This window comes from Centrocercus urophasianus, unplaced genomic scaffold, assembly GCF_019232065.1.
Source record: "Centrocercus urophasianus isolate 14NV4802_14NV808 unplaced genomic scaffold, USGS_Curo_1.0 seq_13, whole genome shotgun sequence".
Taxonomy (NCBI): domain Eukaryota; kingdom Metazoa; phylum Chordata; class Aves; order Galliformes; family Phasianidae; genus Centrocercus; species Centrocercus urophasianus.
This window is the reverse complement of record NW_024884475.1, coordinates 36,907,887-36,934,300: the sequence shown is the minus strand read 5'-3', so window position 1 is coordinate 36,934,300 and position 26,414 is coordinate 36,907,887. Positions and strand designations below refer to the sequence as shown.

The 26,414-nt window shown below is 38.6% G+C and overlaps 1 long non-coding RNA gene across 9 annotated transcripts in view; it reads left to right on the top strand.

Moving 5' to 3' along the window:
- The window catches only part of LOC122156616, a 92,127-nt gene extending 65,990 nt beyond the window's left edge, over positions 1-26,137 (top strand). The window contains exons 2-9 of one of the 9 annotated variants that reach the window (XR_006167556.1): positions 9,864-10,044; positions 10,765-10,876; positions 14,009-15,172; positions 15,863-15,941; positions 16,339-16,399; positions 17,992-18,209; positions 22,800-23,401; positions 24,583-26,137. This is a non-coding gene — a long non-coding RNA (uncharacterized LOC122156616). Of the gene's footprint in view, positions 1-9,863; positions 10,045-10,764; positions 10,877-14,008; positions 15,942-16,338; positions 16,400-17,991; positions 18,210-22,799; positions 23,402-24,582 lie in introns of all 9 variants that reach the window. The other 8 variants (XR_006167549.1, XR_006167553.1, XR_006167551.1 and 5 more) reach the window with 8 other exon arrangements.
- The last annotated feature ends 277 nt before the right edge of the window (positions 26,138-26,414 follow it).

Sequence of the window (26,414 nt, the reverse complement as noted above, 5' to 3'; positions counted from 1 at the left end):
TTGTCTTGGTACACTGTCATTAAAACCTCACTGACAACAAGCAGATTGAAAGGGGTGCAAATGAATGTAGCCTCTGCCCCCTCTTCTGTATCCTGACATCTGGCCAAAATCATCACATTTCATACATCCTGAATAAAATCATAAATCCTTCCCCGTGGGGAGCAGGGTGTTCCCCTTGAAAGTTGGCCTGTGGTTGCAAACCACTTCAGGAACGTAGGCCAGGTTTCTCAAGCTCATTCTGAAACTGAAACTGAGGCATGCCCAGATTTTTTGTAATATATAACTTTTGTTTTGTTTGCTCAGAAAACAAAGTTTGCATATTTCTTGAATAATTTTCCTCTCTGAGTTCATAAACTTAAAATGTAGATATCTGAGCTGCCAGATGCTATAAATTGTCCCAACTCAGTTGGTCATAAGGAATCTATTCTGCTTTACGCAAGGGGAGGATGTGACTGTAAATGCAAAATTTCAAACCTATTTTTACATGCACATTACTTATACTGATAGGTTGGAGACTGCTCGAGTCTGACCGTCATGATGTATTAAAATACTTTTGCTTTATTTTGCAAAGGGTTTTCTGTGCAATCTTCAGTACGTGGATAACTATAAAAATATGTTTATTACCACCTTGTTCACATCGCAGGATAGCACTGCAGTCTCTGTGGTGCATTTTCACTACCATGAGAACACTTCAGGTATTCTAATTTTGCCTTTACACACCCATCATTTCCAGTATACTGTCATCTCCTTCAATGCAATGTTGTTACCAGGGATGACACATGAAACTATTTTGCAACTTTTTAACATGGTGAGCAGTGGTAAAGTAATACAATCCAAACCTCCCAAGTCTATATTCCTTCCAATAAACTTACTGCCTCCCTACAGACTCAGCACAAAACCATGGGTTTTTCTCGTAATTATCACTATTACTCTTCTCCTAGATGGTATATCTCACTGTACATGTATATAGTTGTGAAATAAATTTCAAGAGGAAGAACACTTAGGTAAATCATCTTTCAGGATTTTGAGTATTCTTGAGGGAATTCATATGAATAAATCACTATTTTTCCCCATATACATGGACTTTAAGTTGGATATTAGAAAAAAAATGTATATGAAACAGTGGTCAGGCATTGGAACAGACTGCCCAGGGGGGTAACAGAGTTACGGAGAGTAATAGAGTCATCTTGTACACCAAGGTCTACAAGAACAATGGAGATGTGGCACAGAGGGACACGGTTAGTGGGCAATATTGGTGGTAGGTGGATGGTTGAACTAGATTATCTTAGAGGTCTTTTCTAACCTTAATGATTCTATGATTCTATGACTTTTCCCAGAAAATAAAGAAATGGTCACTCAAATTCTAGTAGTTACTGTCCTACGTTATCTGAAAGTAATGATAGTATGATTTATCATAGTTTTGTAAATAAGTGGCTCTTGCCAGCAGTCAGCATATTTTTTTCTAAAACCTCTACTTGCCACTTTTGATTCAGTAGAGCAGGTTCATTGAGTCTTCAAATGTTTTCCATGACTTAAAGATCTTCTGCTGTTCCTGGCATCAACCAGTGCTATATACACACAAGGAAATTCCCATCTCTTTAACCAGGAACACCTCTGTTTCCTTTTTAGCTTGCACTGCAAAATCAGCAGTAATGGCAACCCATTCCAGAATATCGTTCATCAATGAACTGCACCACGAGCTCACTCAGGTCCAGAACTGGCATGGTTTAAAGTCAGTGGGCTTTGTTCTCTTTCTTACTTTGTCTTTTTTATTATCTTTTTCCCTCTTTGTTAACTGCATTTGAAGTAAAATGCTAATGCACTGTAAAATCTAGTTTATTATAATTCAAAAATATTGGTTCCAGTAGTACTTACATGCTAGAACCTTGAGGTTGTATTACAATATTGCACAGGAATGGATTTACAATGTTTAGTATCAAGAAAATGCTTGGTGTTGAAATTAAAGTCACTGTGCACCAAACCCTAACATACTAGCAGATGCAGGAAGGTCAGACTCAAATTGTTTGGTGTATTATGTCTATACTCCTATGTGCCTTGGAAGACTACCTTTGCTACTCAGGATTTTCCATCTTTTATCATGGGACTCAATTAAACAAATATTGGCCAGCCAACCTCTGACCTCAGCATGTATCTCTAATGATCACATTATCTGTCCATTCATAAAGTGATCAAGTCTAATGCCACAGTTGTCATAATAACTTGAATAAAGTGTGCAGCTGAATTGCCAGGTCACAGCCTGAACCAATGGCTGAACACCAGGTGAGGAGGTGTAACTAACCCAGCGAGCTTGGGGACACCTGAGTGAGCCTGGATCCACCCCTTTTCATCTTCATTTAAGGGTTAGAAGCTGAGGGAGCAGTGTCTCTCTGTATAAAGATTGTACTCCTCTTGTGCTGGTTCTGCTGTGGAAAGGGGTGAGATAACTTTCTTTCTATGTTACCTGTTATTGCTATATAGTGCCTGTATTCCATTTGAAGGCACTGTCATCACCTTCTTTTGCCATACAAGGTGTCAAAGTGGAAACTGAAAAATTGATGTTATAGACACTGACCAGATTTTCTAAGAAGTAAAGGACTCCTAAAGGGAACACAATCTGAAGAGCACCACAGCCTTCCAATATATTTGGTCTTTCATTTTTTCTATCAGTACCAAATATTTTTCTCAACAGCACACTTCTGAGGAGTCAATTTTCCCACATATTTAAGGGAGTTTCCTTGGCTCATACACATCAGGAAGTACTAATCTAATTGATTAAAGTGTTTGCAACCCTTTTAGGAAAGCATCAGAGCCAAAATGAGTGGCAAGGAAAGGAGAAGCAGAGGAGGAGAGGGAGAGAGCAAGGAGAGTGTGCACCCATCATGACTATGGACAAAAGGAGGAGAAGCAATCAGAGCAGAAACTAATACTCTTTTCCCACTTGAGTTTCAAAAAAAGTTGCAATTCATTAATTCTTGTTTCACTGTACCCCATCATCATCTGCAGTCACTAAAAGACACAGAAAAACAAACTGTAATTGTGAGTAGCATTCACTGGAGGCACGGGATAGCTTCAAGGAAACTATCTTGCATTTTCCTGTTCTGTGAGTTGTTCCTGTTTTTGTGAAAATTCTTCAAAAAGCTCATTTTGTAATTTGATATGGAAATGGATATCACTGATTCCTCTCCCACTCACAAGTCTACTCTTGCTGAAAGTTCACCTCTGAATAATTCTAAAAGATGAAAAAGGAAAAGAAAAAAAAACAAAACTTAAGTCTTCTCACAGATCACATCAACCTACCAGACTTGTTTTGAGAATGCTTCTTCACAAGCTACCTAATCAGATGCTCATTCCTCCTTCCAAGAGGCACTGGTGCTTCTCTAGCCGGCATCTGCTAGAGAAGAACCAGCATGCAACTTTCTGTGCCCAAGTACTTTCAAGACCATCACACACAGTGAGTCTTTGACCAGAGCAAAGAGGAGTCATTATGAGACCTTAAACTTCTGTGTCACCAAGGCCTGAGCCAGGCATATTTCACCTTGTAGTGCATCCCATTTTTAAAATCAAATATAAAGAAAGACTTCCCCTTACATCTGCATTTCACAATAATGCCCAGTTGCTGCATGCAACTTGCTTGATGCAACAAATATAATCTCTGATCAAACTATGTAGTAAATTAGCATTTGTAGGGCTGGGACATAATTAAATAGTATACCCCTTGTGCTCTGTAAAGAAAAGGAAAACAGCTGTGGTAATTTACCATTATAGAGAAATGGGATGTCTAGTTTAAAAGGTATTTCGCACTTTTTTTCCCCTGGCTCTCTCTATTTGCAACACCTCTGTAGTGAATTTCTGAATTGCATAAAGTAGTGGTTTTATTGTTTCCTAGCAGTAAAATGAGGAAACAAAGTCAAATTTTCAAATCAATTACCTGTAAAACAGTGTCAGAGATTACAAGACTTCTTTACCTTTATTTACTATGGAAGATTAAAATCCTTTGCCCTGAACACAGTCTCTTTCTTGTAGAAATACAACAGTTGTACATTAGGGTTATTTTCTGTCAGCCATGTGAGCTCTGAATAATGGTGCCAACAGAATAAAACCAGCTTAGCTGGTGCACAAATGACTTAGAATAAAAGCAATCAGTGTAAAGATCACCCAGAGAGGTTGTTGATGCCCTGTCTCTGGAGGTGTTAAAGGCCAGATTGGATGGGGCCCTGGGCAGCCTGGTCTAGTATTCAATGTGGAGGTTGGTGGCTCTGCATGTGGCAGTGGGGTTGGAGATTCATGATCCTTGAGGTCCCTTCCAACCCTAGCCATGCTGTGATTCTGCGATCATAAGAATAACCATGGATGCTGAACAACACACCAAGCTTTAAGAGAAGCCATGCCAGCCTATTTTGCCTTCAAGCTACACATCCTGCACACATCAACAGCAAGTTAGTTTCAAATGCTAAAACTGCAAACCCCTAGGACCAAAACTCTCTCATTATCTGTTAAACATCACCAACCACAGATTTCGGTTCTCAAACATTAAACGCAGATAGAATAGTATTGCACTACTGATGTGTTGTTGCCTTATCACTGTGTTGATCAGTTATGCTCAACCAGTGATGAACGCAAAACAAAAATCATTGCACACTGCCTGGTTGAGGACAAGCTAGTGGTGACATGCTCTTTATAACCTGACATGGACAACTTGAAGTCAACCGTGAAAGAGCTTCACATGTAGGAAAGTCCATGAAGAGGTTCCTCTTTTTGTATGAAATAGAAAGATGACAGATTCATGCTGAGTAAGAACATGGGGTCTCGGGCCAAATGCCAAGAATCACCCTTCATTAGGGAGCATGTATATATATAATAATATATAATTATATAATTATATATATATAATATATAATATAGATATTGTAGTTAGCTGCCCAGTGTAGAAATTATATTTGACAAGTCCGGTCAAGCTGAAATAGAAGTATCAAGGTCTACTCCAAATAATCAACACACAAGTCTCCAGAGATGAAGAAAGGAACCTCTTCAGTCCCATCTCAGAGAACAAAATGGGAATGAGGTAAAAGAAAGGAGAATGGGGATAACAAAAGTAAACAGGTGCTCTTCCAGAAGGAATGTGAGTCAGTGTTGTCTCCTGCTAAAGTCTGTGTATTATTTACCAGTCCAGCTAGTTCTTAAACCATGACAGGGCCTTGAGGTAGACACATGATGAATTCGCTCTCTCAAGTGGCCTACTTGCACTACTTGGGGGTTTTGAAACAAGAAGAGACACTCCCGTAGAAAACAGTATAAACCATATCTTAAATTTGAATATTTACATTTTCTATACATTACACTTGAAATTCAGGCTGCTCATAGGCCACAGAATTTTGAGAGAAATGAAATCTAGTTATCATATTTTGGAAATAATGACAAAGAATTTAGCAAACACTGAAGAGCTGCTTTGTAACATTAAATCTCATCGTTAAAAGAAACTGACACAGATTATAATGTGTAGGCTTAAGGGGAAATAAGATGATAGGGCTCTTATACGTACTCTTAAGTGGATCTGCAGCCAAGCACTCTAAGGAAAAACATAGTAAGTCAACTCAGCATCTGCAAGATCAATATAATTCCTTAAGAGGAAAAAGTTCTGTGTTTAACTTATTTTTCTCCCACAGGGGACCATGTCAGACTGTTGCAGGAAGCAGTAAATTGCAGAGTTTGTGGACTCTGTTCAGGCACAACAAGAAATCATTGTAACTCAAGTGATGAAGTCGAAACTACAGGAATCCAGTGGAAACTATTTTTCATGCTCTGAATTGCAGCTAGAATTGTGGCTTTAAACTGTGTCAAATAAATGGCAGCACTTGAGATCCAGATCTGCATAGCCTTAAGTACCAAGTTGAATCCAGCTCTTACAGCCTATAATGAGTCCAAGAATAAAAATCACTTTTCTTGGGACTAATTTGTTTCCACAGAGTATTTCATGACTCCAGGAAAGCTCCTGTCTTTCTCAATAAGGGAGACCTAATCCCAAGCAGCTGCTGAATTCACATTCAATTGGTGCGAGTATGGCAAAGCACTTAACCTGCTCTCAGCTCCTACCCTGAGCCTTGCAGTGCTTTGTGCGCACCTCAAAAAGTTTCCAGTTGTTGGGATGGAGTTCTACAACCTAAGTTTCAGTTAACCAAGGATGTGAAACAGATTCAGGATGCAAGGTCTGTTACATAATATAAAACTGTGTGAAAGTTAAAAAAAAATAAAATAAACCTGGACTTTAGTGCCAATCAAGAATACATCATAATAAGGCTGGGCGTAAGTCCTGGGTGCCAAGCAGAGGGAAAGAACTTATTTCATTGAGAGTTTCATCTGCCACGGCCAACATTACAAATGGCTCAAACTTCCAGTTTCACTTAAAAGAGTTTTTCCAGAATGCTGCTGATCTTCTTCAGGCCTCTATCTCTGGGCTTGCACCCTCTCATGTGCTTTCACCTCTTCCCAATGGTTTCAAAATTCCCTCTCTAGAAATACCTATAATTTTTCTAAAGAAAACAGTCATTCATTTCTACTACAAAGTTTGGATTACAGCTGACAGCATCAAATGAAAATCGGGCACTGGAATTATTACACACAAGTGGAAGACACTCCACAAGCGATGTTCAATAATATAACATGAGAAAAGGACTAGACGAAAGTTTTAGGATACCAATTCCTTAGAATTAATAGCTATAATTCATTAGAAAGTTTAATGAAGTATAATAAACCACAGAAATCTTTTTCTTCCTTCTTTTGAAAGCCACTTTTAGTTGGCAGGGCTCTGTATAGCACTGTGCATGTCAATGTGTGCATTATTAGGACTACAAAATTGTTAGTGCTAGAAAATTGCATGTTGTCTTCATGAAGCATAGCATACAATGAGCTGCAAGGTGTCAATACAAATTTCACACAACAAAACAACTAATAAAAAAATCCAAAGAAGATGTGACCTTCAAAAAAAAATTTTTCTTTTTTTTAAATGAAAGATGAATTTGGCGGTTATTCCAAGGAAACATCATTGTCAGGTTGCAGTAGTTCACAGATTTATCTCTACTTAAAACTCCATTACAACAAAGCCATTGTAAAACCCTTAATACTTGTTTTAATGAAAAGTTTTTCAAAAGCAAATACTTCAAGCCCGCAGGAATGGAAAGAAGTTGCAAGAGAGAGGCAGAACCAGAAGGAGAAATATTACATCTCCCATTCTTTATTCTGTCTTATTCTTTTCAGATTTTGGGAGGGATCCGAGAGGAAATGTGAGGAGTATTTCCATGACTGTACAGAAATTATATGCTGTCTGGGTTGTACCAATACTTGTTCCAGTTTGGAGAAAAGCACAGAACTGAATCCAGTTAAAATAAATTTGAATCCTGTGATTTCCCTTTGCATTATTTAACAAAGGAAATAGATACATCTGGCCTAAGTTTAATTTACAACCCCCAATTCAGAAAACTCTATGTTCACCTGTGCACACTTCTCAAGTTTATATCTGCAAGCTGTAGGGACCACAGGTCTGTTCTCTCAATTTTGTACAGGTCACTTTCTGGTCAACATAGTGATAAGCAAAACCTCAAAGTTAATGAGGGGCTAAACCTTTCATCCCCTATCTATGCCTGTGACAGGGCTCTTTGAGGGGGAAAAAGACACAAAAGCTCATAAGTTGCACAATTAGTCTCTGCAGAGCAGTCAAACGTATAAACTGTCAATGTCAAGTGAGGAACAGGAAAGAGAAGAACAGTAATTAAGGAATTAATTAGAGAATAGACAAAAACTCTTCCTGTTTTCCTCTCCCTACTTGGATCTTCCCACCCAACTCAGAAAGGGTATAGCCATTTCAGTATCTCATATCACCAAGGGTGTAGATGCTCTCAGGCCACAAACTGCCTGGCACCTTGTAGCAAAAATGTGGGCAGTCTCCTTTGCAGGAGTATTCCTCAAGGAGCCTTCCTGTCCTCCTTCCAGGTAATATTCTCTTTGGATGAACCAAAGCCCAGAGCCTCCTCAAGGAAATATCTCTCACAATTCTTTCTCAGAAGTTAAATGGAAGACAGGCCCTTCTTTACGTCTTTTATTCTTGCAAATTAATTGTTACCTACAGTGTGTTCTCACTGCATCACTGATTCCGCATTGCATTCAACTCAGATTAGATGGGCAAAGCAAATTAGTTGAGTGCAGCATAACCCTAAGCTTCATTGTGAAATTCTCTGTAAATCAAGACCCAGCTTAACTAACATCCTAGGGGCCAACAGAAATTGCATGTAGACACCAAGCTAACATGGACCAGCACCATCACTTCCTTAAAAGAAGCTTACATTATGATAGTGTAATATAGTTTAATTGATGCGACACCTGGGAGACAGAGGTGCGCTCATGCTCAGTACATCTTCTGCACCATCATGCTCAATGGCACACAGACTCAGAGCAAAGTGAAGGGCCAGACTACAAGCTGCAGGAGAGAAATGAGAACTGCAGACAGACATAGAAGCTCACAAATATGGTGAAACAACCCAGCTCATCAGACTCGCAACATCACTCCTCCCAAAGTGGTGGACTGGTGGCGTGTTTATGAAGAGGAGTTTGAAGGACGGCAGTGAAGCAACTTTCTGTGTATTTACAGATTGCTATGACCATGCACATTTGGATAAAACAAGAGATCAGTCATAAGGCTTGGCATCATAGAATGGAGGCATCATACACTGGATGGAGATACCACAATAGCGACTAGCAGAGTGGTGAAGCAGAGCCTTCAGACTGCAGGCAAGCAGATAGTGAAGAGATTTGGAGGGAAAAGGGCTGTACTCAAAACCATGGACTAAACAGTGCAATCTTGGCAACCACATTCTGGGGGAGCTCCACAAGGAAACACTGCAGTTGTCACGGAAAAGATGTAAAGAGGATCCTAGTCCAATATATTAGCTGGATAAAAAATGCCTTAAAATTGAGTTGATATAAAACAGAATCTGCACAAGCATAGGTCAAGCTGCAGACTGAACTCAGATTATGTGTGACAGGTTGGACCATGGCAGTACGTGTTGTGATCAAGAAAGGAAATGCATTCCAACTTGGAATTGAGCAAATACATCATTTAACCTTTCCTCCCACCCCATCCCACCCCTGTTTTTGAAAAAGTTAGCATGGAGTACTTGATATCTGCTGTGACAATTTCCTGGCACTTCTTTAGCTGCAGATGAAGAACATCTAAGTTTAACTAAGCCATTGTTAGAGAAAAATCAAAGGTAATGGTCAAGAAAGCTCTAAGGAATTTGTTCGCTTGACAACTTTCCATAGAGTATCTTGATTCTAATGCTTGATATCTTCGTGCTACAGGAGGTCAGAAGACTGAAAGTAACTGCTGTCTACTTCCACATGAATGTGGAAATCCTCTCTTTGCCATAATCTTAACTTCCTACTTCTTGCTGTGAAGCTGAGTTGGCTGGAAGACAAGAATTTCTCCTCATGAAAAACACTGAGGTTTTGGCATTTGCCATTCAGACAAAAATGAGGGATTTCAAAATATTTCACCACAGGGGAAAGAATGTCTGTGAGTTACTCCAGAGCAGCACTGAATGCACTTGTCTAGTAGTGATTCAAGTCTGCTCTTCTCCGTTTCTGTAGCTGACTTTTCAAAGAAAGAGGGGAAAACATCCAAATCTTCCTTTTGGATTCAGCTGTTCCTCTGAATAAAGTTAAATAAGGAGGCTGAACGTTTCCTTCTCTATTTATGAAAGGCCATTATGTACGCATTCCTGAGATAAACTATGGGAAACATAAAGCAGGGTGATTTCTAATTGAATCAATAAGGATGACGGATGATGAGAACGGTTTTTGTATCTATTATCCAGAGCATAACACCAGTTATAAGCCATGCAAACTGTTACTGGGGCAGGAGCTGAGCCCCATGCACCGTGGAGCATACAAATCCAGGCAGACTGTGCAGGGGATGACAAAAGCACTTCAGTCCTCCTGGTTCCTCATGGCACTGCACTTGTACCTGGGAAACTCTCTACCCAGAGGTGAGATTAGGTAGGCACATCACTAACTTGATAGTTCACAGTATCCTGTGTAATTGTGGTATTTAGCACATGTTGTTGGATAAAGGCTGAAACAAATTGCATTCTGGTTAATATTCCTTGAGTACTCACAGCTGGCTGGCTGGAAGAAAATTATTCTGAAATGAATTTGTATTTTATACTAAAGGTTACATTATCCAGTAAGACCAGTTCCTGGGCTAGTCCTGCCCTATGTCCTGAAAGACTTTGAGGAATGTGCGGGAGGAGGAGAAACTTTCCATTTAAATGCCTCTTGAATTTTTTCATTCTTTGCCTTGGTCCTCCTCTCCTTTTCCCATCCACGCTGTTCAAACTGGGATTGAGAGTATCCCATGAAAAGTGTTTAGTTATCTGGATATTTTTCTTTAGATAAATTTGCCTAGTGGTTAAATAGATAAGTTTTCTTGTTTAAACCTGTCTTTGAAGATATCTGTAGCAAAAAAAATTGAGGCTACTCTGTTTCACTACGCACCTAGTGAACTGGCTAACTGCTGCATGCTTCTTAAACCCAGGACACAGAAGTACGTATGCAGTTTTATAAGGTTACATAAAAAGTTACAAATGCCTTATGTAAGTATTTGACTTGTTCGTAGTCAATGGGAACTATTTGTACATGTAAAGCGAGCAAGATTTGCCCTGTAATGGATAATCCTTTCTTCATTTAATAAATAATCCTTTGTTTACTTTTCCTCAGTTCTCAAAGTAAATCTTCAGAACCTAAAAAAACAACCCATGACCTCATTACCTTCTTCCATCATGGTGCTGGAAGCCTAGAGATGACTGAGCTTACATTAATATGTTTGCTGGTAAGCATTGGGCCCTTTTTCCCCTTCTTTGAAACAGGCCTTCTGACAAAAGCTGTTCAGAGAATATCCATGATGTTCTATACATGACTTACAGGTAATTCTCTTTTGTCCTACACTTAACCCAGCAAGTCAGAAGCTTCCCATGAAAAGTGTAAACCTTGTGCCTAGAAAGATAACCAGCCTGAAAGGAAAGATGCAAGAGATTCACTTGCAGCCACAGAGCTGGAAAGCAGCTTGCTGTTTACTCCCTGCTTCCAGCCAGTCCCATGTGGCCACAGCATCAGGAGGGCATAGAAGACACAGCTGTGGGGCACTAAGCAAGATACTGAGAGCTGGTCAGCACACCACTGCCTACCCTGTTTTAATACCAGACAGCTGCACAGGGCAAGATTTGGACACAGAGCAGAAAAGCTTAATTCAAAAACAAATACCCAAACCAGGAATTTCAGAATTAATTTCAGTGGCTGAAATTAATTTATTTTTCTTCATGTTTCACCATTGTATGTCATTGTGTGACTCAGAGTCTTCCCGGTTTCAGACTTTGAAACCTCCCCACTGCACATCAGAGCCATAACATACTCAGCTCCTTTTACTGAGAGGCTTCTGCTGTAAAGGGAAAGAAATTCTACTTGGGCCAAATGATTTCCTATCCAGGCAAAAGCCTCTTAAAGGAACAGCACTTTGCAATACATCATCATAAATATTGACATGATTTATTTGTAAATGGTTATTAAAATTAGGTTCCTAATCCCACGCTGAAGCCCTTAAATCAATGTCAACATTTTCAAAATGGCAAGTATCCAGCCAGTACCCCCTGAAATATATGGTGACTTTGGTGGCCAGCACTTCTGAATGTCAAGCCATTAATTTATGTGGCTATCTTTCAGCATCTAATTTTGCTTCACCTATATTTCAAAGATGTCTTAGAAAGCTGGAGAAGGAAGAATTTAAAATTCTGGCAACAATACAGCTGTTGCTATCAGTGGGGAGTTGATTTAGTAATAAAGCTGTTGTGAAACAGACCATAGGAAGATGTTTAAACCAGGACAAAATAACTCCTAACGTTCCCTTTCTTTTTGGTAAATTATGTACCGTGCTGCCTGTATTCCATCCAGTTCCTGGAGCATGCTTCCTACCATCTGTTTTCCATTTTTCTTTAATTTTCATTCATGTCCTTTGGCCTATTCCCTGTGTTCAGAAGAAAACATTAATTAAAATTGACATTATCTCCGTGTCTTTTCCAGACTACGTAAGTTGGAGATTTTTTTTCCATGTCCTTATATTCTGGCTCCTATCTTTTACTCCAAGATCAGCCCTACTGTAATTTTTTAAGGATCAGCACACTGTGACTGATTACAGACTCTCATCAACCTCAGAAGAGTAAAGAAGTTTTATAAATCTGCTTTGTCTACAAACTTATATACAGTGATTCAATAATATTAATGCTTTTGTCCATAGGCTAGCTTGAGAATAAAGCAATACTGAACTATGTTGCTTTTTGATCACAGTAGTCATAGCATCCAAAGGGGTACAAGTGCATAGGGTGTTTGAAACAACAAAAAGCAGAAAATGCCAGCTCTGCTGCCGCAGGAGCTTTTTACAAGGACAGAGAAGGAGTGAGATGCATGTTCCTTTCTCATTCCAAATATTCTGCAGGACAGACAGAGTTTGATTCTTCAATTCAGAGTCATTCACGCACTAATAAAAGTAAATAATGCTTTCAGCTTAAATCTTACTTTGCCTTGGAATTGAAAATCTGCATGATCTTTCTTATATTTCTTGATTTTCACTTTTTAGTCTTCAAAGTGCCTAATCACAAGGTTTGTATGTAATATAACCCAATCATCACTGGTATTTTACTTAAGAACAGCAAGTTATTGTCTCTCTCTTTTGTAAAACAACGTTTAACTTTCAGTTAGTCTCATGTTAAGCCATATTTCATAACAATGGTGTCAAAACACTAAAATATAGCCTTTTCTTGACGCTGGAGTTGTGTTATATGACCACAGTCATGTATTTTGTGGCTGCCTTTCTGGGAGTCATATATTTTAAGCTTGAGAGATATATAAATCACTTATTGGGAAAGGGAAACCGTATTGTTAAAGCCGTATATATAAACTCTTACAAAGATTTCCTCAATAAATACTGTCTTATAATAGCTCCAGATAGTACATAGATGCAGTACACAAAATAATTAAAATTTATTTGCAGTATATCAGTTGACCAAAAATATCTAGAGGATGCCTTCATACCAGTGTCAGTAGAAGATAAATAGAAATTCAGAAGTCATATATTAGATTCTCAAATATATATCAAAGAATGACTTGCCTTCAAATTCAAACACTTCTATATGTTAGATAAAATAGTCCAGAACCCACAAATCATCACAGAAATAATCCGACTCCTTAGCAAACTCTAAAACTTCACAAAAAGCCAGCACTACAACAAGAAGAGACAACTTCCACCATCATTCAATCCCAACAAAACAAGCAACAGGTACAACTAGCACAAGGCTGGGCAGAGTTGAGCAGGGGGAAGTTCTTTCCCTCACAGCCGATGCAGTGAATTACTCCATTCCACAATTCCACTTCCTATTTCTTAATTTTCCTCCCCTAGCACCTTATGATCTTCTCTCTGCTCATTCTTTATTTTTCATTCACCATCTGATTTTTGTTTCACCATTTTGTTTTCTCAATTCATATTTCTAAGGTGCTGCCATTCCTCCATTGCAATGGATTTGTTCCTTCCCCTCATTCCCACTTTGCTTTACCAACATGAACTTTGGGTACATTCAACATCTATTTAAAAAAATAAAATTCTCTAAGCAATGTCTAACAGGTCAAACAAGTCAATCTCCATGCTATTTGTTTACCCCTCTGCACTGATTTCAGACAGATGTATATAAAATCAGTGCAGTTAAAAATGTAGAGTTTCAATGTACTTCAGCTCAATACAGTTTAATAGTTGTTGTCAGAAACAGATAGATAGCTAAGTTGATAACACAGCCCTGACAACCAGCACTGGGTTTGAGACTACCGGTTACCCAGAGAGGTTATGAAGTCTCTTTCCCTGGAGATATTCAAAAGCCATCTGGACATAATCCTGGCTAATGTGCTTTTCCTGCCTGAGCAGGGAAGTTACACCAGATGACCTCTAGAGTTCCAACCTCAGACATTCCGTGATTCTGCGCATGGAATCTTCCAGCATCTGTCTTAGGTATTGCCTTCATGGGAAATTCTAACATACGTGCTCAAAGCTATGCATACAGGTGAGTATTTCCTGAGTCAAAGGCACAGTTATTAAAAACAGTGTGAGCAAATATTCTTCAAAAATAATGTAAAATTAATACAAACATATTACTGTCATTTTTTATTCAACAGTAAGGATATTATTTTGTAGTCTCCTACAAAATAACCTACTGCTGCAGCTGAGTTTTGGATTTAATGTCACTTCATTATTTGCTATTTTTGAAAATTGTTAAGAAAATCTGTCAATATAAATCATAATATATATATGTGAAGTTTTGTCAAGTTTCTGGATAATTAATCTTCAGTGCAGGATATGATTTTGACTACAGAAAAAAAGTGCTTCTCTCATTGGATTTTCTTTGTTCTGACTTACAAAATGTTTTTTAAAAGCCTACAGAGAAACATGAAGCTATTGGAACAGATTTCTTTATTTCCACATCTCTCCAGTTCCTCAATATCATATCCTCTGCATATTTCATATTTCCTCCCCCTTGCTCAAGAATACAGTGAACTGATGCCTCTGCTCTGATTAAAGCAGTGCGTATTTCTTTCAAACATGAGTTAGTGCTACACAGAATGAAGGCGTATTTAGCTTCTAAGAAATACAACTTGTTTCTGCAATATTCATGGCATCCAGATCAATAAATCATTTAAATTCTAAGACTAAAACTTCCCTAGGTACAGAGGTCAAACTACAGTGGAACTAGGAAATATCAATTTCTCACAGATGTGCAATTAGAACATCTGTTAACTGTAGTCTAATCATAACTGTTGTATTTTTGCTTTTGTTCTAACATGAGGAACTTAGCATCCTATATTCAGCTTAAGCAGGGCAATTGGTCACTGCCATATTTTTAATGAAGGGTATCGAGTCTGGCAAAATTTTGGATCTCAGGTGTGAGTTTGCTACATTTTCTACCCTAAACTCCATACAGAAGAGACATTAGTTCACCAAATCATCTTCTTTTTACATGTATATATCCAACGAGTTTCTGCTTTGTGGCTATAATGAGAAGCTGATAGGATTCCACATGGCTATTGATCTCAGGTGAGCCAACTAACCTGATGTCTCTTAGACTCCAATCTAGCAAATATGTTACCTGCGCATTCAGCTCCGAGATGGTGAGTAGCATGCACCCTACCAGTGCTTGTATTATACAAAATGAATGAAAAGCGTTGTAAAGAAAACTCTGTCCACAATGGTAGATGCCTGGTAAGTGGAACCAAGGCCTCTGAGTCTATTTCATGCAGAACAAATACTTGCAGGACAGAGGTATTAGAAGATGAAGGAAGAAACACCAGGCTGAGTCCAGAGTCATCTTCAAACCAGTGTTTACTTATGACAGAAATTTGGCATGCTATTTAAGTTCCCTTTGTTTCAATTCTTCTGTCCATCTCTGCAAAATCAATTTAGATCCAGAGATGAGTACTGGTTTAAGTGCTAAACTCACTATTATTGCTCCTCTGGGGTTGGGGTGAAAGCTCTCTTTCTAAAGAGGTACAGAATGCCAATTGGCACTGATTAAAGCTAAAAACATGCAAACAGCAAATCCATGTGTTGTTGTTGACAAATAGCCTCTTAAAAGGAGGCATGGTCTAACTGGCTTTGAACCAAAAACCATAATTGTCATTGGCATTCTTGCATTAAGAGAAGTGATATGCTGACCTGAAGTGTCCAAGGCAGGAATAGTTGAAAGCATGCTGGTCTTCCCACTTCCGGTACTATCATCCATTTCAGAAGATACCAGAGTGAAACACTGGTTCATGACAAAGAAAGTTTTTATGAAGCATCCTCCTCTTCACTTACTCTATTAAATGTAAGTATTACTTTTCAGTCAATTATTTCTCAAATGCATAATCATTAGAAATGTCAGTAAAATAATAACTGAAGGGTGCTTCCTGTTAAATTTGTTAATAACCACATCCTCTGCTAATAAACACCTAGGCCTTTGGCCTCAAGTTTATTTAGCCCAGGATACGGATATTATTACCTCATTAAGAAGAAACACCCTCAAGATATTATTTAAGTATCTCCAGAAGGAGAAACAACTGAATCAATGGGATGTTTTGGCCAGCTATTTAAAATTCACTAGGTGAATTTTAAAACATTCTGTAACAACCAAGGCAATTTCACAGGTAAATTAAAAAAAAATTAGATTTACATTACACAATTATTTCTTACATTATAGCATTCAGTTGCCTTTGTGTTTACAGGAACAAGCTGAAGCCAGGAAGAAGAAAGATCTTCATTACATTTCCTGGGCACTGAGAATATGTAAGTAGGCTGATAACTATTGGCTTTTCCATTGTCATGTCTTTTTTGCTATGCTGGAAAACGTTGCAGTTACTGAGCTTTGCTTTGCCCTTTCAGAAAAGGCTGTTTTTAAACGAAATGTGATGAAACTGCTCTATAGAACTGTCACTTCAAGTCACATGCTCAAACCTCAGTACACAGTTAAGGTTTTGCAGATCCAAATTTGGGATTTTAAGCATTATAATATTCTTTCAAATGGAAAACAAAAAAATACTGTATATCTTCAATCAGCACAGCACCATTTTATACATTTCTGCAGGTAGGCATACCATTTTGAAAAGCATATTTCTTTATATATTTCTCTTTTTTTTTAGTTTTTGTTCCCTATGAAACAAGACTCAATTCATAAAGAATTGCATATGCAGTGTATATCAATTCAAGATCAATTGAAGCCAATTGCTTAAATTTAACATAGATGTATGTTCAAAAATATATCTGTAAATCCTTTAATAATGAAAATTGACAGAGGCCTATTTCACTGCCTGCTGCTCTTGCTTAAATCAGTGAAACACAATATGGGAAGTCAAACTCACTGTCTCTAACAACATCCTCACTGGCAAACAGGTAAAGCGCAGCCCAGACAGACAGACACAGCTAGGTGGATGGAAACCTGGCTGAGCTGCTGGGCTCAAAGGGATGCAGTCAGCAGTACAATATCCAGACAAAGAACAGTCACCAGCAAACACAAGATGACAAACTAATTTTGTTACAAATATTAAGTATCAGGGTAATTCTGCACAATATTTGACTCATCCAAAAAATTCTTCAGTAGAATCAAAGACACCGCACAGGACTCCTGACAATCATTCTACTTCTAATATGGCAGGGATGTACAGTGACTCCACAAAGGCTTCACTCAATGAGCAATAATAAGAGCCTAAAGTGAAACATCAATAGTGGCATTCATGCAATTATTCATACACTTACTGCCCCTCCATTTTTAACTCAGCTACTCATAGCTCCCCAACCCGGTTACTCATCCCACTTCCTCATCAAGTATTGGAAAACAGTTAAATAACAAAATGGCAAGGATTCCTTTATGTCATAAGATTGACAGAATAATGGAAACTTTACCCTATTAAATAAATAAATAAATTGGCAATTATTTTTACTACAGATAAGATTTGGATGATGCCAATAGCTCCAATTTTTTTTTTTTTTTTTTGAACATATTTTGTTTATGTTCAAGTATACAACATGAATTAAATATACAGCTGTTGTCTCGCTGTTAAAGACTGGCACATCATTGAAGATGGATTTCCTTGAAATCACAGAAGCTCCCAAGACATATGAAGCATGAAAACAGACCATTCAATAGAAATTACTCATCAACAGACTCATACAGTTTGCCTTTCTGATTTTAAATATAAGACTGAAAATATTTCACAAATGCTGAGATTTTGTTTTCCCTTTTCCTGCTTTTCTAATCAAGACTCTAGCACAAACTACCAAAAATCTCAGTAGAAGTGTATTATTTTATTTTTAACTTCTTCCCCATTATTGGACTTTCTTAAGGTTTTTGTTTCTTGTTTTTTGGTTTTTTTTTAATGCAGGTGTCAATGGAAAGATGAATGGACTTAAATATAAGCTTTTGAGTTTTGGATCTCATAACGTTAACAATCTGAAAATCAGAAAATGAAGTTTGACTTCTAATTTTATTTTTTTTTTTTACACTGACATATAAAAATACAACATTAGAGCAGAGGTAAAACTCAAGGACATCTCTTGTGGATTTTGGAGAATGCAGCCATGTTGGAGACAAGACTGACCAGTAAGTGGAAGCTGCAAAGGGCAGCCAGGGAAAAATCAGAAAATAGAGCCCATTAATTTGAAACACCCAAGGGACCCAGGAAGGGACTGGTCACTGTGTCTGTCCAACCTGAGGAAGGACTAAGAGCTGATGACTGTACTGGCACACAAAAAGCCTCACTAAACTGGCCATTAAGAAGGTGGGGAATGACTGAGAATTTTCAGAGCTAGCCACAAAGAGCTGGTTTTGCAAAAGCAGAGGTTTCTGTGCTAGGACAGAAACTAACAACACTCTGACCTCTAAGCTCTTCCTGACTTACTCATCAGTGTTTTTGGCATTAGAGACTTGACAGTGGCTTTCATAGACCACATCACCCTCTTACTAAATATTTTTCTCCAGAACTTCACAGCCAGGTGTTGTAAACAGTGATCATGTCATCCACAGATAGAATATGAGTACAAGCGAGGAATATTTGGGAAAAGCCACTTTAGAAGAGGGGTTCTTCACAAATGGAAGTGGTGAACAGAGAATGGTGAACAGATTAAAAAATGTCATTTTGAGAAAAGTAGACAAACATGGTTTGGAAAATGTCAGTTCCCATCAAAATAGGGTTTTTTGTTTTTTTGTTTTTTTGGTTTTTTTTGCCACAGTACTTCCTTGTCAGCACCTGCCCTTCCTTCTCTGCCATCCTCAAAAAAGGACAATATTTTCAATTTGATTTCAATGCCTTAATTATGTAGTAATATAAATACAGTAACTAAAATTAAAAAAAAACCTATTTATTATTGAAAATGCAAGGTTTAGGGTGAATTAGTCACATGATTAGCTTTCCTAGTGCAAAATGCTGAAACAAAGTACTATTTATATTAAAAAGGAGACCGTTTTTAGTGAGAAAGTCTTGTAGGAGTACATCCATATCATATCAGCTGTTATGAAATGATGTCAACGCTGTTATAAGATATTCATTCTTTTAAATAGGATTAATATGAACTCAGCAGTCAGTTACCATTTTAAAAAGACAATGTTTTTATTTTGTAAGGCCATGACTTTATTTTTAGCTCTTTATAATGTTCATTTAGAGAGTACAATGACATTACCCAATGTGAATTTTATATGAATGTCAGTACAGTCTCTCTAGGTGAAAATTACCCCTAAAAAGTGTCCAAGACCACGTCAGGCAAGATCACCTGCTTGTGAAAGCTGTTTTCATCTTTTCTCTCCAACAGAGACAGGACTACCACAAGGGACATGCAGCACTGTGGATTACAATTGTTCTGTTTATTGCACTAGGTTGCTAAATTTTTTAAAACTTGACAACTGTCCTGAAGATACTGCAGCATTTCTGCAGATTGTTTCAGTGTGAAACAGAATGCAGGGGATCTGCCTGCCTGTAAGCTGGCATGCAGGATGATGTACATATATCAGTAACAGCTCAGAAATCAGCATTTTGATTATGTGAAGTACTTTTTGCCTTCATTTTCAGTTTCTAAACTTGTTATGACTCAACAGAATCACAACAAAGTTATGAAGTTGGACAAAGCAAAGGGAAACCAAAACATCTTCATTGACTGGCAGCCTTCTGCCAGAAGATGTTACAATTGCAGGGTAACTTTGATGCAATTGCTCTGAGTTATCACATATTTTACGTATGAGCCTATCCAAAAAAGATGGAAAGAGGCATTACCTTAGGCTCTCAACAGGACAAGAGGTAATGGCCTTAAATTGCATGGGGGCTGAGGGGAGACATGTCAGGTTGGATATTAGGAAAAATTTCTTCTCAGAAAGGGTGGTGATGCACTTGAAGAGGATGCCAAGAGAGTTGGTAGAGTCACTGCTCCAGGAGATGCTCAAGAAGCATGGAGGCATGGCACTGAGAGACACAATTTAGTGGGCAATATTGGTGGCCGGTGGATGGTTGGACTAGATGATCTTGGAGGTCTTTTACAACCTTAATGATCCTGTGATTCTTAAAATTATACAATTGATTGTTAATTTGGGTATAGGCTGTTCTGGAAGAAAAGAGATCAGAAAAGGAGCAAAAATAACCCTTCAAAACTAGAAGAGAAAACCAGCTGAGCACCCTAAAACTCTGAACTTGGAATTCATAAGGCAGATGCAAGTGATCCCCAGAGGGCAAACGGGATTCTCAAAATTCCCTGCCTGTCTGCCACATCTTTCTCTTTGGGTCTTGCTTAGCTTTCTGCGTTTGAGCCAATCAGGAAGCTGGCAAAATAAAGATCATTCTGTAAGGGCCCCTTCTAAGGCCCCATCTGGAGTACTGTGTCCAGTCCTGGGGCCCCCAGCACAAGAAGGATGTGAAGCTGGTAGGATGGGTTCAAAAGAGGGCTACAAAGATGATCAGAGAAAAAAAGTTGAGGGATTTTGGCTTGTTTAGCTTAGAGAAGAAAGTGTTCAGAGAAGACCTCATCACGGATTTCCAATACTTAAAGGGAGTTTACAAGCATTAGGGAGACAGACTTTTACAAAGTCAGAAGACAGGACAATGAGGAATGGCTTTAATCTAAAAGAAGGGAGATGGAGGTTAGATGTTAGGAAGAGATTTTTTACTCAGAGGGCGGTGAGGCACTGACACAGGCTGTCTGGAGTGGTTGTGGATGTCCCATTCCTGCAGACATTCAAGGCCAGGTTGGATAGGGCCCTGGTCAACCTGATCTGGTGGGCAGCAAGTGTTTTGAACAAGATGATCTTGAAGGTCCCTTCCAACCTAAGCCATCTGTGGATAAAACGAGCCACATCCTGTCCCTCCCTCTATACTTTTATCATGCTGAGACCTCCAGCTCCCAAAATGTGGTGCAAGTCACGGGAAGGGCTAGGGGAGTCAAACTCTCTGAAATTAGAATTTCAGATAGTGAGCTGATGCTTTCTTCCTCAAAAAATGCAAAATAACCCAACAATGCTTCCCATTAATTCCCCACATTCCCATGTTTTGAAGGCTCACAAAGAATGAGTTCTGTACTGCTGGCACCCCAGCAGGCTGAGCTTCCAGTTGGGCAGTGGGGCAGGAGCCAAGAGTGCAGAGCATCTCAGGGCACTGCTACCTGTGCTCCTTCCTGCTGAGCCTCTGCCAGCAGCCTCCGCCAGCACAGCAGAGCCATGGAGGAACTGAACAGCATGTTTGTAAGCTAAACAGGAAGGGAAGCATGCCAGACACTTACATCACCTGACAGATGTGCTTCTCAAGCATGCAAGTTTATTTAAGGCTTTTTCATGGTGTGTGCTGACCCAAAATCAATAAATAAATGAATAAATAAATAAAAGGGGGAGGGACGGGGGGAGAAAGGAAGGAAGGAAAGAAAGAGAGAGAGAATTGGTGTCATGCTCAACATGTTTTGCACCCTGTAAAAGGGAATTAAGAGACTGAAGCTCCCCGCCTCCCTCTTCTTTATGTCTGGAAGTGAGCCCTTCTGAAACACTATAGCTACTGGCTGCACAGCCACACATAATAACATGGTAGCAACACATAAACCTGTCAGTCTTGGATGGAAATAGATGGTTAGGCTGAGGGGGTAAACAGACTAAATCAATTTGAACATGCATGTTAAGGACTGTGAAAGGGCAGAGTTTAGTGCTGCTAGGCTGGAAAACATTTGTCTCTGTCTCGTTGTATTTCCCTGCCATTCAGCGGCATCCACCCACAGGCCTCTCGCTTGGCTCCAGTCAGGCTCCACGGCTGATTAATGGCAGCTGGAGGTGTCCAGTAATTTCCTCACCTTATAATAAACTACAACCCAAAACAGAGGTTCCCCTCAGGCCCACATTTAACATAGCTCTACTTACTACCAGGAGAAAGCCAATTATCATGTGTCTGCTCACGGCTTAAGTGAGCAGGTTTAAGTGGCTTTGAGAGGTTACTTAGCTGACTTTGGGCATATCATCTTTGTCTGTGGCAGAGTAAACAAGGCTCAGATAACATCTGCATCACTCTTGCAAAGGAATTGTACAAAAAGAAGAAAGCGGGAAGAAAGGGGGAAGAAAGAGGAGCATCCTCACAACTGGAATATAGCCTCCTTTAAAAAAATCTTAACAGCAATATGATCTTAAAAACAGAGTGATTTTTTTTCTCTAATTCAAATCCCAGGGTCACCAGTGCACACAATTACAATTTCAGTGTCTGAGGCTTAAGCAATCAGTCTGGCTCACCACTTCCTACCCAAGGGTGCCCAATAAAGTGTTTTATATGAAGAGACATCCTTAACAAGAACTTTTCCAGATTTTGCTAGCAATTAAAACAGAGCCTTGTTACTGAAGGAGTGGCATAGCTTTGTGCCTCAGTATTGAGTACAAAGGCAGCATTGTTTACATGGGCATCATTCTGACTACACAGTATTACCTCTATATTTGTAATGATAGCACAACTATCTACTTGACTAATAGGATGGAGGCCTGGCTGTCAACAACTGATAGCAGTATTTAGAGCATGAGATAATCTATCACTCTAATAAATAAGAAAAGCTTAACATAAGAAAATGCAGTTAAAACCACAGAACTATTCTTTGTGCACCCAGCAGTGCCACTAAAATGGAACAAGGCATCAGCCAGCATAAGAAGAGTTTCTTTTACCGGCAGCTGATTGCAGTTTCTTTTCCCTAGGATGCAATGGTGAAGTTGATGGAACTAATGAGTGGAAATTAGGTATTCTGTGGACAGAAGAGCTTGTAACTTCATGTGTGATACAGCACCATGTGCCGTGTGCGCATGTGTATAGCACCATATTTGATGTAAGGAAGAGTAATGCAACCGAACGCAGATTTCTACCTTTCATGTATATAAGTGAAAGAATATCAAGGTAGATGCACAAAGAATACTGGAATAATGTTTGATTTGTAATGTGCAGTAAAAAGGTGAAATAAGTCTGAGTATACCACTGTTTCAGCACACGGGCTATAGCAAGCAATGCAGATGCCAACATTCTTGCAGTAGTACTTCCTTTCTATAGGGACAGGATATACACGATGCCAAAAAAAAGGAATGGTGTTCCATATGGTTTGACAGGTCCTGTTAATACCTGCGGTTCTTAATCTCTGTCAAAATGTGAAAATGGAAAAAAATGCTTCTGTTTATGTGCGCAAGTGTGCTTTTCTGCAGGAACAAATCCAATTAGCATGTGGACACTGAGGAAAGATTGTCAGACACAGAGCACTGCTGTCAATGTCTGGTCACACAGGCAACTGCTGGCACTAGGGGATTAAAAGGTAACATAATGATTTCTTCAAAAGTATTACAACAGCTTGGGAGGAAACCCATTTTCCAGACATCTGTGCAAATGGATTTTCCATTCTCTTCAAAGGTTTTTTCTGTTCCTCCCCTATCTTCCCTTCCTGAGGCACAGATCATCAGAAAAAAAAATTTAAAACAATTCTGGATGTTGCTGTTATGCAACATATCCCATATGTAAAAGGCATTTCTGCCACAGATGTCACTACATGCAACTTTCCAATAAGTTAGAAACTCAGTAAGTAAAAACAGGGAAGAAATGCATATACAAAAGGCAATACTTCAGGAATTGGTGTTTTCAGTTGTATTAGAGAAGCCATTTTGTGGAAGGTACTGCTTCTAACCACTAAGTTACAAGCAAGAACAACTTCAAGCAATGCTTTCTAAAAGCAGGGAAGGAGGGAAGCTTGTCTTATCAAAAAGCTGCTCGTTTTTTTTTTCACTGTTGTTCTAAATGCTGAGGCTCAAGCACAGAGTTTATATCTCTTCTCAAAGAGGGCTTCCTACATAAAATCTCACATTACTTTTACGATCTCAAAAGTCTACATATGTGGCAGGTCAAGCCTACACATTAGCGATTACAGGACCACACTGGAAATTACACTTTCCTTAGCCACATAATTCTGTTTAAAATTATGAATGTCTTAAATTCAACACACACAGTACATAGCTTATTTTCTAGGCGAATTTAAGCTTCCTGACTGATGAAGAGTCTTTCTCCCATATTGGACTCCAGAAGGTAGGTATAGAAGCAGGTATAACAGATTCCCAAATATTGTCTCAGAAGCATAGTAATTTTGCAAGCATTTGGCTCAAAAATAAGCAACCATGACAATTTAACATCACACAGTTAAGTAGCTTCCTAATACAAACTGCAGTAGACACACTATGAGAAGTTGCAGAAAAGTCTCATCTCTAACTAGCAAATAAGTAGTATAATTAGCATGAACCATGTAAGAATTCAATCTGATAAGTATTCTGTCATCATCAGTATAGACTATATTAGCTATTAGCACTTACTGTATTAGGTTTTACATTAAAGAGAAATAAGTATTTTTTCCTCTGAATATTAATTATACATTTTACATATGGTATTAAACAAATGCTTTGCTTTTTCCGCATGGGAGAAATATTAATAAGTTCTGTACTTTTCTTTTAGTTTTATGCCAAATAAAAAACAATCTGTTCAGAAACTAGGCATACCAGAAGCAAGCTCAGAGTGCACAATGCTGCCCAAGAGAAGGATATTTGTTGCTTTGCAGAAGTAAGCTTTCCCATGCCTTTTCTGTGTTCCCTGTCCCCATTGCTCAGTCAGCCAATGCACTCCTAAGTAATCATAGAATCAATCACAAAATCATCTAGGTTAGAAAGACTATTAAAATCACATAGTCCAGCCGTGTACCTATGCCTGTGACCGCTCTAGATCAAGTCGCTCAGCATGATATCTACCCTTTTCTTGAACACCTCCAGAGATGGTGACTCCAAGCAAGCTGCTGTGCTGCACATCACATACCAATCCATAAAGGGTCAGTCAATGAGGCAAGAATTTCTTGGCAGTTGGCAGCCTTCTGGCCTGCCTTTTTCCTTGGGCCAAGAATAGGCTCTCCATTCCTCAGAAGAAACAACCAGAGAAAAAAAATGGAGATGCCTTAGTTTTCCACTGGAAGGAAACTATACATAAGCCTATTTCTTGTGTTAGAGCTACAGAAGGAGGTGAGACCTCAATCCTCTAGTGTAGGTTACTGAAGTTCAGGGCAGGTAGTGCTAGATACTATATTGCCATATCTACAGCCAAGTTGTAAAAGCTGTAAAAGAAGAGAGATGGGAATTTTTAAAATGTAGTTCACTTGACCTTGAAAACAGGTCAACACATTCACTTTATCACCAACTACCCTGTCCTATAGTCGAAGTTCCCACATTTCTCTGTTGTCTCTGAAAGCAGCTGAGTATAAGTTCAAAGATTTAGAGATGTACACATGGTCATGTTGCTTCTTTTCCTTTTCAGCTAAACGCACGGCCAACCAGGCCACCCCTCTCCTGGATTCCTACTTCACCATGCCATATTTTTTTCGGCCATGACTGTACTTCACTTATGAAAAACAGTTATCTTAATCCTCCTAATGTTGCTATTTCACCTTTGTGATAGTTGCACTGGTTCTGCTCTTAGGACTCTGATTAATTTCCTTTCCCGAGTGAGATGTCTGTATGTCAGAGCACGTTTGGTCCTTTTCACTCAGGAATTTTGTTGGGAAACACAGAATTTCTTTCTCGTGTCAATTTGTAGTAGCTATTATTATGGATTTGCATTTTTTTTTTTTCACAACACATGCTGATGAGACCTTTGAGGTGGGCTTTGTGGTCAGTATTAGTCAATCTACTTAAAAGAAGAAAAGTGGTAGAGAAAATGAGCTTTATAGAGGGTATGGAACATTTCAACAGTCTACAGTGTGACAGAGAGTGCACAAAATACAGCAGAGCTTATGTGCTGGGCCAAAGTAACTAGTGAATCCGAGATAATAACAGCAATATTTCTTGTTATCAGTGATATTCAGAAAAAATATTAGAAAGGTTCTGATTTTATTGTGTAGATAGTTATATTTCAGTGAACACTTGGAACACCTTGGAGAAAAGGTATATGCTTTTTCAGAGAAAAATGAGCCATTTGATTCTTTTTCTTTCAAGACGTATACCAGTAAAAGTATCCAGAAAAAAAAAAATAATAAAATAAAAAAACTTTTGTTACTGAAGAAAAATGTTACTAAAAAAAGGAAAAGACTAAAAGCAACTTTTGCTCACAAAGTTTCCAGTGATTTTTTTTACTGCCAGTATTATTTATATGTCTAAAATGCTCGCAAATGTAAAACTCAGCGCTAGAAGTTCTGACCTGTTAATCTTGCAGACACTAAGACAGCTCTGTAACAGTTAATCTCCACATAAAATTCAAGTCTGATTTATTTCCTCTCCAACTTCACCTTTTCCTGATTTCATAAA